Below are 15,968 nucleotides of genomic sequence, written 5' to 3' on the forward strand. Positions count from 1 at the left end.
TGATTTATCGTATGCTTCGCACGTACGTTTATACTGTCCAGAGAGTAAGAGAAGAACAAGAAGAAGGTCTGCTCAAACTTGATATGATTTGATTGAATTCGCACTGGAAGGTTTCACAACACATCACGGGATACGTCATCACGATCACGTGACCAGGATAATGCCGTTCACCACGGTATGTTCTTATTTTGATACTCAATCGGTTTAAAGGTCACGCGGTCATTCACTTTCCCCCTTTGCAGTGCAGACCAAGGATGTTTTGTTTTGCTTTTTCTTTTATGAATTGTGCTCGCAGTCATGTCCGCTGGAGTTTTCAAAAATTGCATTTGAATTGGACGTGGCACATGTGAATATAGAAACACACACAGGCGTGCTTTCGCCACTGGCAACTATCTGGGCTGACTGGCTAACATTAAGCATGACGTTTCTTTTGCACTTCAAAGCAAAGCTGTGCCACCCGTGTCACCTTCACCCACCCTACAGGAACCCCCATGTGAGCGGGTTGTGATTTTTCTCCTCATATTGTATCTCCTCGGTGGCATACCTTTGTCCCATCCTAGGGTTTTCCCATGTGAAAGGTGAGAATATGATAACAAAATATTTGCGAGGGTGGGAGGAGGATGTGCATGTGTGCCATAAAGAGAGACAGAGTGGAAAAGAGAGCGAGAGATGCAGTGTGGAGAATCCATGTGTGTACGAGAACGAGCCTTAAGTAGAGAGGGGGAAAGCAGAGCAAGCAGCAGAGATCGGGAGAGTCGAGGAGAGAGAGCAGCAGCAGCAGCCCGTCTATCTCGTTCTGCCGCCTCTCGGATCTGCCCGAGCTGAGCGCAGCTGCAGGGCTGCTGCTTGCTGACTGCGGGTGGATTCTGTCCACATTGCCCCGTGGCTCTGCACACACAGTCCACAGATCTTCTCATCTACTTCCTTTACTGCCACACAAGATTGACGGTTCGATGCGTTCGCTCTGGACTTGAAAGACCAATGATCCCGAGACAGCACACCCTCTCACTAAGGTAGGCACACAATTCTTTGTACCGTCAATCAACTTTGGTTTAGAACAGGCAGCGCAGTGACTGTTCAACTTTATCCAAGAAGTGCTTAAAACAATTTTATTTCTGTACTTATCAGTTTCCGCCTCATTGCGCCTTAGCAACTTTGTGGCTTGTTCCCAAAGATTAACATGATGGCTTTTCATGAGCCCTCAAGTGCTGCAGATTCAATAAACTTGTTATGAAATTGGCATGCCACATTGTGAGCGCTGCACAGCACATTTGAGGAGGTGACAGCAATTTGGAATTTGTCAAGTGGATTACCGAGCCGTGACCTCTGAGGTGCCTTAATGTTCTTGTGGCGAGATGAGATGGATGTTTAACACTGTTTGTGAAAAGTCACGCAACAACGTGCTCCTCCGTCTCCATGTGACTGCTATTCTGCTATTAATTAATCAAGACGCACTCCCACAAATAGGGACGTTAGGTCCCATCTGGCTTTGCACAGCAAACACCTCTTGTACAATTGCGTCTAAACTGGGTCTTCTCACACCGCCTTGTATTCATATGTCTTAACATGAGGTTTTGTACTGCCAGTCTGAAGGTTTCTCAGTCTAAGTGCTGGCCATTATTCTAACAGATGATAACATAAACATAAAAGCATAATTCTTCACATACCTTTGGTGCTAATTAGATTCCACCAAAGGGCAAAGATCGCAGCTTTGCAAAAGTCCAAAACAGCTTTGTGTAAAAACATGCAGAAGACACAATTGGAACGACAGCACCAGTTACAAAAAGCATCAAGCCTGTCATTGCTTTGAACGGGTATTTGTCACTCCACGTTGAAGAACAGACGCAAGTGTTTTGCAAGCTGCAGTATGACGATGAAAGCCCATATCCAATATTCCTCATGAGAGACAAAAATATTTGTCAGTCATGCTGCCAGTATAAAAATATACGTGGCACCAACTTCTCTTTGCCAAATGTATTCTCAATTCCCATAACGAGGACCACAAAAGGCCCTCATAATAAAAGTGCTAGCTGGACTTCATGGTAAATGGACTGCTTTTTATATAGCGCTTTAACTACAAAGCACTTTACAATTTAAGCCTCACATTCACACACATCAGTGGTCGGCTGCTGCCATATCCACTGGGAGCAAATCAGAGTTCAGTGTCTTGCTCAAGGACACATCTACATGGTCACCAGGAGTAAGGATCAAACCCACAACCTTACGGATGGGAAACGACCACTCTACCACTGAGCCAAGCTGCCCCAATTAAAAAAAAATAAAAATAAAATTGCTGAGTGCATTCCAAGAGAGGACATTGGATCTTGACGGACAAAAAAAGCCAAGCAGAGACTGATAAGATCAACTTTTTTTTTGACATCTCCTGCTAGAAATAATATTTCAGTCATGGGAAGTGGATGAGAATCAGCAGCTGATACCATAGTCCTCAGTCGGAAAATGGTGTTGTGCCCATTGTGGATCGGGGAAGGGATCCCGCCCCCAAAAAGGTACTTCAATTATCTTGGGGCCTTGTTCACAAGTGAGTAGCGCGGTAGATCGACAGGTGGATCAGTGCAGTAATGCGGACTCTATTGGAAAGGCAGAGCTCTCTATTTGTTGTTCGGAATATGTTTCCAACTTCACCTATGGCCATAAGCCTGTCCAAAACAACTAAATTGCGGAAACAAGTATGAGTTTCCTCCGCAGGGTGCCCGGACTCGCGTTTAGAGATAAGATGAGAAGCTTAGTCATCCCGGAAGAACTTGGAGGAGAGTCGCTGCTCCTCTGCATTGTTGATCATGATAAGGTCGCTTTGGAATCTGGTAAGGATGGACGCCTCCCTGGTCAGGTGTTCCAGGCATGTCCCACCAGGAGGAAGACTCATGGACGACCTATAATATGCTTAAAAACTGTCTATGGATGAATGGAGGATAATAGAGTTTAAAAAAAAAATGTGATGACATCGCTTGCCACCCAATTACACGATTTTCGGCATGTATTTTGTGGAAAAATCAATTAAGCAATAATGGAGCCATAATTGGTGGTGGCACGATTCATTTAGCAAGTCAACATCTGTGAGCTCCTGTTGCGCTTCAACTGCAATGTGTGTTTGTGTTGCAATTAAGCACCCTAGTTATTACAGCCGTGCGACAGTACAAAGGCGTTGGCAACCGTTTCCACATCTGATTAGGAAAGACGGCATTTTGCAGTGGCATGTCAGGCCAGGGTCATAAACAAAAGAGTTAATGGATTCGTTTAAGGGCGACTATTGTACCTTTTCGATTCAACAGAGCAAGGTCAAGCTTTATCAGACCACTGTGCATTTGGTGTTTTCTGGCTCTCCGGTGGTCGCATTTGGATAAAACATTTTCCCTTGCTCCCTGTTTATGCGTACTACGTTTATGTCATGTTTCAAAGAGAGGTTGAAGATCAGGGCAGGCGCTATTAATCTTCATGTGCAGTGAGGGAATTCAACATCCTGATAAGACGTATCCATCCATTTTTTTCCACCTCTTAGCTTGCTCAGCATTCATGGGGAATCTACAGTCTATCCCATCTGATATGGGTGAGAAGAAGTGTACAGAGTAGCGCAGATCATCATTCAATAACAGGACTCAATTCATGTTTCCACAAAGTGGAAACATTTTGTAACACCAACGGGTGTATCCACTATTGAAGCACAGAACATACAATAGGCTACTAGGCATCGCCTGGGGCCCTTTCAAATTCCTCTCATGTTTTAAATTAGAGTCAAATTTGTCATAATTTCTTCAGCATTCTAATTAAAGTATAACAATTGTGAAAGGGTCACCTGGATAAACATTGCACTAAACTAAGCTGGGGGGAGACTTGGAAAAAAATCACATTGGGAAAGTCATACATTATATTTGTTTGCATTATCCACCCTGTCATTGGAAACGGTATCCTTCAACCTTGACTGCTGAACAGTAAACACATTCTATATAGGTCTCTTTTTATTGAGAACAAGAATACACTATTGACTGAACACGATTGTACATAAAACAGATTGTATGTTTAGTGGCACAGTTTTGATAATTGCCATCTACAGGAACATGTCACTAGCACATCTTGTTCTCTTTTGACTCACATCAGTATACAGCTGCATGTGTACTCAAGCAACACAAACGTACAATTAAGTAAGTAGCCCAACACTAATTTCAGTCTTTCAAAGGTCATCAAAGCCGAATGGAGGCTAATTGGTGTATAATGTTGCACTACAAAGCATTATTTGTTGAACCAACAGCTCAATGACAAGGTGAAACCAGAGCAATTTTGAAAAAAAAAAAAAAAAAATGTCATGGAGCTATAATGAGGATTACTGTGCAGCATTTACAGCAGCTCCCCAGCCAACCTTGGTGCGGAGCATTACAGGCGTTCTCATTTCAATACTATCCTCAATTTCATTACTTCAGCTGGCAGCTCCACAATTTGTATCTTGGGGTCAAGTTGGAAATACAGGCCATTGGCAGGTTTCACTATGGCTAATCAGAGTGACTTTACTACAGTTATGCCGATCAATAAGTCCTTCGGCCTCACCGGGTCAGTTTTTTTTTTTTTTTTTTTTTTTTAATTACCACTCATTGTCACATCCACCGAAGTCGGGTGAAATTTGTTCTCCGCATTTAACCCATCCCCTGGGGGAGCGGTGAGCAGCAGCAGGGGCCGCGCTCGGGAATCATTTTGGGTGATCTAACCCGCCAATTCCAACCCTTAATGCTCAGTGTCAAGCAGGGAGGCAATTGGGTCCCATTTTTATAGTCTTTGGTATGACCCGGCCGGGGGATTGAACCCACGACCTCCCAGTCTCAGGGTGGACACTCTACCACTAGACCACTGAGCTGGTTTCTTTCACATCTAAGCCCTATAATTATTTTATAGTGTACACACACCAATATGGGCATGCGAATGAAGTGATGACATCAATGGTATGTTGAGCAATGATGTCACTGGCCTCAATGGTATGGGATTTATGTGGCCGCCAAAATATTCTAGTGTAAAATGAAGATTAAAAATAGAGCAGTTAACAAGTTAGCACCTGTATGGGCATACAATATAACATTCAAGTAAAGAAAACTATTAGATGTGTTGAGCAAAGAAAGGTTTTTATGAGGTTTGTTTATACCTATTACATCAACAATTTCATACATTAAAAAACAAAGAAAAAAACTTAAAGAGATGTGGGGCGTGGACTAATCATTACCATTGTTATTTTAGTTAGCAATCATTGTTACCTCTCATTTTACATTTGAAGAATGTTTAGGCTTAAATGCTGTGTTCCAGCTACAGTATCACTTTAGTTTTACTGAAGCAATGCCACATGAAGTAACAACAACAAAAAAAAGAACACACATTCAGATAAATACAGAGGGGTGAGCGATCTCACCACCGCTGTGTTTGTGACAGCCATGTCACCCACCACCCATGTGCACTCCAGTTTTCTTTCTGCTCTGGTTTAAAAATATCAATGTGATTCCAGCAGTAAGCCACGCGAGCAGCTGCCATCTACTTGTGCCTGTTTAGTTCTCGTGCTGTGTCGCACTTTCTGTTGACTTGTGCTTCATGTGTTGAATCCATTCTCACTTGGATTTGTAGTGTTGAATTTATTTTTAGATGAAATGTTATGGAAATGTCATGGGGATAAAACACGATGGTCATGTAAATGTTGAGCTGATGGAAGGGTGAGTTTGCAGTGTTAAATCTGCCAGCAAGTCTCAATGTAGCCATGCAGCTGCACACATCACGAGTGTTCACGAGTGACTTTCAAACATGGTCGTTTGTTCAAGTTGATTATCTGATGATGGCGTCACTTATAAAAGTTAGTTATTGTGATAAATAGTCAAAAAGAATGCATATCTATCTTTAACAAATAATAGTGCCGACGTTTCTAAGCTAGCTAGCATTAGCACATTGAGCAACCCGATGTTAGCCACGGTTGCTATGCTTGTAGCATATGACTTATGGAGTCAGTGTTAGAAAAACGCAAAATGTTTTTGGTTTAAAGTTGTGTTTTCTGGAATGTACAATCAATTAAAAATAATAATATATATATATATATATATATTTTATTTTTTTAAAAAGGTGATAAACATACCTGTCGAGCAAAAAAATAAAAATAAAAATCTGACTACTTCTGCATAAAGAGTGAAAATTGCCCATACAAACACCAATAATTTACGTGTCATGCGCAATTGGCAACTAAAACAAAACATTCAACATAGATTTTGTTTGTTTGTTTGTTTGTTTTGACGAGTGTTGGTGTTGCCTCAACTTATCAAAGAATACAGGCATTTTTCTACCAGAGTCAAGGTTTCACAAATTTCCTATTGATTTCTGAACATTTCAATTTGGGCCAATTGATAACTGAAGAGTGGAAGCCAAGCAAAAAAAATATATTGAAAACAGACTTTTCTGCTAAATTCATATTCCATAAAGACAATATTAATTAATTCTTGTATCTCAAAACACTTGTATCTCAAGTAATCTTTTCCCACAGGAATGAATGGAAATGCCATTAATGCGTTTCAGCCTCCCATCAAAAAACAACTAAAAAGTTTTGGTTTGTTTTTAAATGAGACAGATTGCACTCTATAATATGACACTTGGAACAATAAAACATACAGTAGAGGCATAGTAGAGGTGTAACAAAACATGATTCCAATCGGAAACTCGGTATTGATTTGACAAATCGAATGGAATAGTTACGTTTTAAAGCTTGTTGCATACTTGAATCGTATTGTGCTGCATTTATAACGATATGTATCGAATAGTCTTTTTATAAGAGATGTACACCAGATAAATAAATCGGTTTGACACTGCCGATTGTTTCTTTGAATTTAATTAACTTGAACAGCTTGGGTTTTGGAGAGCTTTTACATGTTGCATATTACGACAAAAGCTACAGCCGTACAATATCAAATTGAATTGTAATCCCATTGAATCAAGCCAAATATTAAAATTGTTACAGCTTTGAATTGTATTGTACCACATGTATGAGGAATCATATTGCATCGTGTGGTGGAGAGACGCACACACCTAATACATACGACTATAAACCATGTTTATATAATATTAAACAATGTTGCTACTTGATGCTATTTTTAGATATCATTTTTTAATGTTTCACCTGTGTTTTATTTGATTTGAATTATAATACGTGTTGTCTTCATAATATTTCACATTATCGTTGCTGCCATATACCAGAGCATAACCCCACTGTGGGATTAATTGTCTTCTTGTGGATGATATATTATTGTGTTTTGACATGTCTTTCCTTCTGCACATCATATTAATTAATGTTAAATTGAGATTAGACTTTTTAATTTCCCCTGTCATACCTTGGATGGATGAATGAAATTACACAGCAGCTGTGACATTATTTCTCACTGAATTTTACTCTGCAGTGCTTCCACTGACATTGCATCAGCATACAATAGCTCCTGTTGTATTCATCCCAAAATGTGGCACAATTGAGCTTGTACAACTTCATTTATTACAGTGTAGCCACGCCCCTCACTAACATGCACCAGCACGATCTCATACATGGAAATTCATATGCGCATGGCACTATGAAAGTGCAGAGTCATGATAAATAGTCACAAAGAACGCCTTGTCAGCTTCAACAAAGTAGCAGCACACGCAATACTAAGTGAGCAATTAGGGGTGCAACAGTTTCAGATTTGGGTGTACAATTATAGTCTAAGTAAAAAAACGTGGTTGCATGGTTATTCTTGTAGACATAAAAAAAAATCAACAACAATAAGTAACTGAAAAAAATGTATATATTTTTTAAAATGTTGCTGCCTTTTGAATCAAATACAGCAGATTAGACATAGACGGCTCGTATGCTCCTAAAATAGGTCATGGACACTATGTATAACAAGTGGACATATGCACCCTCTTTTTCTTTCAACTTTCAATTTCTTTCCATTTCAATCATACTTAGAGGTGAAATGTTCATCCACTATGGAATCAGAATCCTGCCAATACTCGAAACCTCGTAATAAGGGTTTGAATCTCCGAAAACATTTTTTGTATGACTGAAAAATTGTTTTGAATCTCCCAAAAATTGTTTTGAATCTCCAAACATATTTTTTGAATGACTGAAAAATCTCTGAAAAAGCTTTAAAATCAACATAACTGTTAAGAAAAGACACACATTTTTAAAAGCACGACTTTACAGTGTTTCACCCACAAATTTTTAGAGGTTCAAAACGGTCATAAGCCAAGTTTCAAAAATGGCATTTTGGCATTGTTCTCCCTGGGCATTGATTTGTTTCCAATGTTTGAAACCTGTAAACTCTGAACGTTCTCAAAACGTTGAAAAACTATTTGCAAACCTGAAAACTGGGTTTGAATCTCCAAAAAGCGTATTCTATCATTCAAAAAGCTAACATTTTTTTTCTAATTTAATTTTACAGTGTTTCACCCACAAACTTTCAGAGGTTCAAAACAGTCACAAGCCAAGTTTTAAAAAAGGCATTTTGGCATTGTTATCCCTGGGCAATTGTTGAAAGACTGAAAATGTTTTCAAAGTTGTTTTGAAACTGCAATTCATTACACAACAGCGACTCTAACAGGACCATGGAAGAACTGCCTGGTGGAGTGTGGTGGCGTTAGAACACTGCCAAAACCCCGCGAATCCTCGTAACTTCGCACTTGAAACTTGAAGCCACAGTGGTGGTGTGGTTGGGAGTAGGAAGCGGAAGTGAACTTCAGTCCAATCATCTTTTCTGTTTGCTGAGCAGGGTGGGTCTAACACTTTGTGGCCAATTGGACGGACTTAAAGGGATCGTTCGGCTTTTTTTTACATGAATCTCAATTTCATCCTCACCTCCAGCATGTGCGATCAGCACTGACTTACCCCTGACAGCCTTCTGTGACACGAGTTCTGGTCCGGTGTTGGACGAGAGGAAAATAGTCCAGCAAGCTGGCTGGGGTCACGGAAATAAAGCGTTTTTCTTCTAAAAACAATTTGTGTTCAAATGAGTGATCCATTTACATCACAATACTCTTTTTCTGAAAAAAGTCAGACGCCATTACCGCCAGCCACTACTTTTCTGTTTGTTCGTATCACTGAGCTTAATGATAATCAGTTGTATGTATGGAAGTGGGCGTGGAAAAGTGGGACTTAGAAAAAAATCTGTCAGTCCCATTAAAAATGAATGGGGAAAAGTTGATCTTTAACAGTAAATTGTGCGAGTACTGTAAGTAACGTGGAATCAGACAATAAATACCTCGGAAGGCGTAAATTTTATAAGCAAGTTGAAATTTGAACGGTGTAAATCCGAAGCATGATGTGGGAGTTTTTTCTCGGCAAAAAAGTGAGGAGAATAAAAAAATCACAATAACATAAGCCAATATCAGCCACGGCTGCTACGTTATTCATCAACATTTTGAAGTTGTATTTCTTGGAATTCACAATCAATTAAAAGAATTCCAAACGGCTTCTGAATCGTCTCAGCTGCCTGAGGTCAGTTTGCTGGTCTTATGCAACTTTTTTTTGGAGGGGGGGGGGGCAAACGACATTTTCCTGAAATCCAAGTTAACAGGTTATCTCTGCGGAAGCATGCCGACTGTAAGTGTGGCTGCAAGGGAAATGAATGAATTGATTGACATGTCTTCCGTCACACGTTCCATCTGTAATTAGTTGTTTTCCCATTGGACGCTGTTGTTCTTTTAAAATGAAATTAGAGGTACGAGATTGGGCCAGAGAGGAAAGTCACCCCCCCCCCCCCCCCTCCCTTAAAGTATTTTCCTCACTGTCAAGTTATACTGACAGTTTTCACAAATGTAACGAAAAGTGTTTGCTCCTTTTTCTCTAAATGCAAGCTCTCCCTTTCGGCATTTTCAATTACATGTCCACTAGGTATGATACTCAGTGGTTGTAGGGCGCGTCCCGCCTCTTGTAAAAAGTCAACTATGTCAGACTCTTGATCATCCCAAATGAGGATACACAATATCGAACATGGGTGGACAATTTGTTCTTAGGGTCCTGATTCTCCAAACACTTTCTCCATCCAAGTATTATCAAGCGCCTTTTCATTTTGGCAAAATTGAGAGCAGCTAATTTATTTATGTTGCAAACTTTTCCCAGCTCTGCCTTGCGACAAATCCTATCTCTCTCTCTTTAAAGCGGCTCCCTCAACCTCATTAATTTCTCGCAGCTATTTGTCCAACCATGGAAACTATATCATCAGGTCATTAAAAAGATTTCACTGAACTTCCAGGACACCATTATTTATGCGTTCATTATTCATTTCTTACTTGAGAAAGAAACTTTTCTTTTTGTTTATCACTTGCGGTAAAACGTTATGTAGTATTAGTACAAAAAGCAGAAGGTCAGTCTGTAATATGTTGTTTACACACAAAAAACACCCATTTTTTTTTTCAAGGCTTATTATTTTGTCTTTGTTAAAAAGTAGCTGTTAATGAGGTACTTCAAGGTTAAGTCATGTCACAATGATTTGCCAGCAAGACAAAGTCAAGCATGATTTTCCTCAAAACTGTCTGTTGGTGTATGTCGCAGTACAAGGGCATCCTTTTGCTTGGTTGCGGCTTGTGTTTCTGTTTTAAGTCTTCCTGTGCTGGTTGACTGTATTGTGACAGACGGTGTCACCTGTCAATCATTATACCGATCGTGATGTCACTCAGCTTGTGTACATGTCATTCATTACATGCAGCAGCAAGGATGACCCTCCAAACATTAAAATATATATATATATAATTGCTCATAAAGATATATAATTTACCGTAAGTTGTTGTTTTTTTTTGATAGTTGGAAAAGATTACAAATTACATCCTTTTCCTGATGCAGTTTAGCACAAATAAGAACCGACCTGAATCCAACCTGCCTGCCTGGCCACCTCCCTGCACAGATGTTTGCAGTAATTATATTGAAATCGATTGTCACAACAACAGTTGAACGCCCGCTTATCGTCAAGATTCCAAAGGCACAATGACATGTTTGGAAGGAACAGTTGGTGAATTAATCAAAAGTAAAAACTGGCTAACTTTAACAAATGTGTAAAGTCAATTAGTTATGTTTCACATCGCTCCTAAACCATAATGCACCTTTAGAGTCTAATTTTGCAAAATGCCATCTGCTGTTATGAGTATTTATTATAATTTGCACAACCTTTCAGCATGTTTTGTAATGTTGCTCTAATCATATATCCAGTTATAGTGCGCAAACAAGCAATAACTTTGCACACAGTCAAGAGAAGTGCTGCTTAGTTGGAGGTTGAATGCTGCTGCACTGTACAAATGCATAACAGTGGCCGTTATTTTCCCTTTCAACAAAATAATAAGTGTAGTACAATATAATGACACTAATTAGTGGCTAAACCCTTCAAAAGCTTACCGTAATTAGCTTAACCACTCCATGTTGGACAGTTCACCATTTTTTTCTGTTTTCTGGCTCTGCGACAAGCAGATGGAATTTCTTTGTGTGCATGTCATGCATTTTATGCAATCTGTGTACGTTCACATGAAGCAGAAGGGGGATCTAACGCAATAACTCGTATTTCACATTTTATTGTTGAGTTGGTAAAATTGATTTCCTCATAAAAGAGCCATTTGGATAACACAATCTTTGTTGATGTGAATCTTGTGCTGAGGAAGCCATCTCACAAATTGAAGGTTCATGAATGATATGAAATGTTTTCCTTGGAAGATCGATAAATCGCAGCCTTGTGGTGCTACAGCTGCCACAGACAAACAACTAATTGCGAGTGTAGATGCAATATTGGGCTTGAGTACTGCAGAGGTGGCAGCATCAATTAATTTTGAGTGTCCATCATTCGCAATTGTCAACAATTGGGACTCCCTTCCGTCATTTTCAATCCATCAATATTTCAAACCGAACCAACTGTAATTATCAATCTAGCATTGTTATTTTAACCTGGCCTCCCTAATTGCTAAATTACAACCGCTATTTTAGGACCGACAATCATCTGTCAATGTTATTTTAACCACGCAGCCGTTATGCTAAATTACATTTTGACACCACTATCTTCCACTTGACATTATTTGCGTTATTATTTCTTTTCCTCACCAGTGGTGCATCCTGCGCTCATCAGCGAAATTACCAACATTGGATCTAACCTGCCTCCATGCAGAGATACGTCACGGACCACACCCATACTGTCAAGAGGCACTCGGAACAAATCACTCATACTTAATGCTTTTGTATGCTTGCTCGTGATTAGGAGAATGTCATCTCCTTCAATAGTGGTCCACATCCTGAAAGTCAAGGACATCTCTCATATTATGTGAGTGCAAGCATTTCATATTTTGCTGCAGTTCTCCATGTCAAGAAATGGGTCCACTGTGTATTGTTTTATGTCAAGGCTCATAAGTATACATGGGTGTGCTTCTCTCATGCGGGTTCATTCAAATGGATTTGACTCCAGTACTCTTAAAACTGAACCCAGAGGCAGTGACCTTAATACCCAGACTTGTGCAAGATGCGGCCAGGCGGCGCTGTGTTTATGTCTTGTATTTGTGAAGCATTGTTCCTTAAGTCAAAACTAATCACCCATCAACTCTGAAGTGAAGCATGTAAAGTTTAAGTAATGGCTTTCTGATCGCCTCCTTTTCGACAGGGCTTTCATTCAATTGACTTTTGACTCTTTTTGCCGCTGATATTTATTTTTATTTGTTAATCCTACAAATCACCTGAAACCCTGGCATCTCTCCCAGAATTCCGAAGCTCATTGCCCTATAAGCAGTTTAAACTTGAAACTCTAACGTGATATATGACTACTTTGCAGCTGGCGGGGGATCAATTCCCATTTCAAGGAACTTTAGATGAACGGCCAATCTCTCCAGTGTATAGTTCGTCCCACGTGAGCTCGGATACTCCACTCCCAGCTGTGATACTGAACAGATTCAGTAGAAAATGGAGACCCTGGACATGTGGGGACCGCTTTGAATATTACCACTGATGGACAGAAGTAGCTCAGATTGTAAGGAATCGGCTTTTGGACTGGAGTGCAATGGCTTCAAACCTCTCTGTGGGTAGTCACAGGAGAGATGTGCTCTGTTGAAGTCCCTTTGAGGACTTGGCAACTGAGTGGTAAACAGCTGTCGGGCTCACGTCGGTGACATCGCCTCACTCGAGAACACCGTTTCTCAGTTAAGCAATTCAATTTAATTCATGTATGTATTTGATCAAGAGCAGCTTTGACTGAGCTTTTGAGTCTTTGGTGCAAATGTTCTTCACAAGCTCACCTTACGCAGCCTCATTTTGTGTTTTATTTTAATTAATTTTCTAGTATTCATTAAGTCTGTGGAATTGAATTGATTAGTCCTAGTGAATGTCTGTAGAAAATTACAGGAATGTGTCAACTAATTAACAGTTTGTCACATTTCTTTTCAGTTAGTGAATGGCGCAAATCTTTTAATTGTTGACTGGAATGTGCTTTGTAGACCTTGACTTTTTTAGCCTCATGTATCCGCACATTTGGTAAGATGTTTCATAAGCACAAATACATGTACAAGAGTGAAGGCATTATTTTCAATATGCATAATAAAAGACCTCCACAGTTGAAATTACTGTGCTCATGGGAGTCCAGCAGTGCTTCGTGGGGGCTTGACGCTCACATAACTCAAACTGCGCTGATGCACTACATTTTTTTTTAGTACTTTACGCAACTTAATGTTTATTGACTTGAAGTGATTTGAATCAAGGTGAAAAATAAGAGCATGCAAGACATAAGAGTATGCTACGAGTAAATGTGTGTGGAGGGCCTCACAACCCTGAACAGGACAAGCGGTATTGAAGATGGATGGATGGATGGATGGATGGATGTTGTACAACAGTCAGGCATGAAACAAGAATCATGAGATCCATCCATCCATCCATCCATCCATCCATCCATTTTCTTGACCGCTTACTCCTCACAAGGGTCACGGCGGGTGCTGGAGCCTATCTCAGCTGGCTTTGGCCACCCTGAACTGGTTGCCAGCCAATCGCAGTTACACAACTTATATTATGACATCATGTCCTGTCTTTTACGATCTTGGCGCTAATCTTGTCAAGCACAGCTGTTGGGGGCGGCAGGACCGTTAAACATGTCACCGCTACCAAATCATCATATCATCATGATAATTGTCACACTTGACATCAAAAGTGCAGGGGTGCTGTTGCCATAAGTCAACCAGCTTTCCTTCAGTTTGTTTGTCTCTTTGCCACGCTGAGTCCAAATAAATGTTGACAACGGCGACTCAGCGAGGCGCTGTTGTAAGACACATTCCTAATGGTTGACTCCAAGGTGCTATTTCCCAGGGCTCATTTGCATGGAAGACTCCAAATTGTTGATTGTGGATTATATCACACTACAAAAAGCTTTTTTCTGGAACATCTAACCATAACGGGGATAACCATCATTTTGCAGGCATAAAGGAATAAAGGAAACTGAAACAGAAATGTCAAACGTGATTGGGTTTCTCCCAACACAAACCTGACAGACGAACCTACACTCACATGAGTGTGAAGCAAAATCCTCAAGATCCATTTTCAGTTTCACTTCAAAATCCTTGTTTGTTTTTTTTGTTTTTTTTTGGAACCATGCAATGGATGTGTTTGAGTGTAGAGGCAAACAATGCGGTCAGTGAAGACAGCAAAGATCCAAATAGAAGACGACAGATATATGTTGAGTAATGTTTGCAACTGTCCATGAACTAAAGCTGAAGGGCTTCATGTCAAGTTAAAGCGAGGAGCTGCGGGCCTCCCTGAGGCAAAGCATCATTTCAGTGACCGAGCACATTGAGACCCACGCTAGAAACAGAGGAAGGTGGAAGCGGACGTCGCTTGGAACACCGTTTGAATTGAGATATGTGCTCAATCCACGCATATATGCCTCATGATTGAACGCCACTGCTCTCATCAGCACCACGTGGAACCAACAGAGCAAAGGCGATGTGACATTGCAAGATCCGCTGATGGCCAAGAAAAAGGAGACATTCTCTCCAGCATGTTTTTTTTTTTTAAGCTATGATATAAATGTAGCACCAATTGACCTTACCGTGGCACACCCCTCGCCGCCCACTAAATGCGATGAGCAGCCCCCCTCGGACATTTACCGATCAAGATGAGCTAAAGTGCATTCACAGTAATGGCAAAGTTGTCAGATCTTCCTTGTGATTTCTCAGTCGGGTATTTTCAAGACGCTGATATTTCTCTTCGAAGGAAGCAGAGGGGATTTAATTTTTTTTTTTTATTAAAGGGTATCTTCACTCCCTCACCATGCAATTTTGCACCAAAACAAAGAAAATACGCATCGTTGTCTGCTGCTGCAGAAGTCAGAAAAAGACAGTCGCCTCACTCACTTCGACCAATTTTCAGGAAAACCGAAGCTGTTGGACATCATTCCTGTTAAGCAGGGTAAGGATGAATTTATATTACTTCTTAGTTTCACTGTTTTGCTGGCATTAATCGTAAATAGTCAGTCAAAGAACGCGTGGAAGGTTAGCTACCCGTAGCTATCGTTAGCCTTTGGCTAAAAACAAAAATGGAGAACATTACCTTTGTGCAGACAAAGTAGTTTCTGGTCATTTTGGAGGGATTCAACCTGTTGTGTGGTCTTCCACAACGTTCGATCCAGCGCAGACATTTTTCGTCGTTATTTGAGTGTTTAGGGAACGAAATAAAACCAACAGTGACTCTCTTGTGTCTCTCTTACACAAGCCGTTAACCATTTTTATGTTTTTTTTTTTCCTTGGCTTTGGATAACCATGCAATGCACCACCGGGAGCTGGATTGCTTTGTTTGTCCGTACCAAAACGCACTTACCGACTCAGACATAACGTCTTGCGTCTTGATTGGTTTACTCGGTCATGCGGGTGTGGTGTACGGTAAGGTCAATTGTGCTTTCACTAGACTGTTCTAAAATTTAGTGCCTAGAGGGTGACCAGATTTTCAGAATTAAAAACCTTGAATGTGCAAT

At 40.4% G+C, this 15,968-nt stretch overlaps 1 protein-coding gene across 2 annotated transcripts in view; it reads left to right on the forward strand.

The window, feature by feature from the left end:
* Positions 1 to 754: 754 nt before the first annotated feature.
* Positions 755 to 15,968, forward strand: part of opn7b (opsin 7, group member b) — a 55,685-nt gene continuing 40,471 nt past the window's right edge. For both annotated transcript variants that reach the window (XM_077513479.1, XM_077513480.1), the window contains exon 1: positions 755 to 1,013. The gene's annotated coding sequence lies outside the window, so the exon portion shown is untranslated. The remainder of the gene's footprint in view (positions 1,014 to 15,968) is intronic.

The sequence above is a fragment of the Festucalex cinctus genome, chromosome 2, assembly GCF_051991245.1.
Source record: "Festucalex cinctus isolate MCC-2025b chromosome 2, RoL_Fcin_1.0, whole genome shotgun sequence".
Classification (NCBI taxonomy): Eukaryota; Metazoa; Chordata; class Actinopteri; order Syngnathiformes; family Syngnathidae; genus Festucalex; species Festucalex cinctus.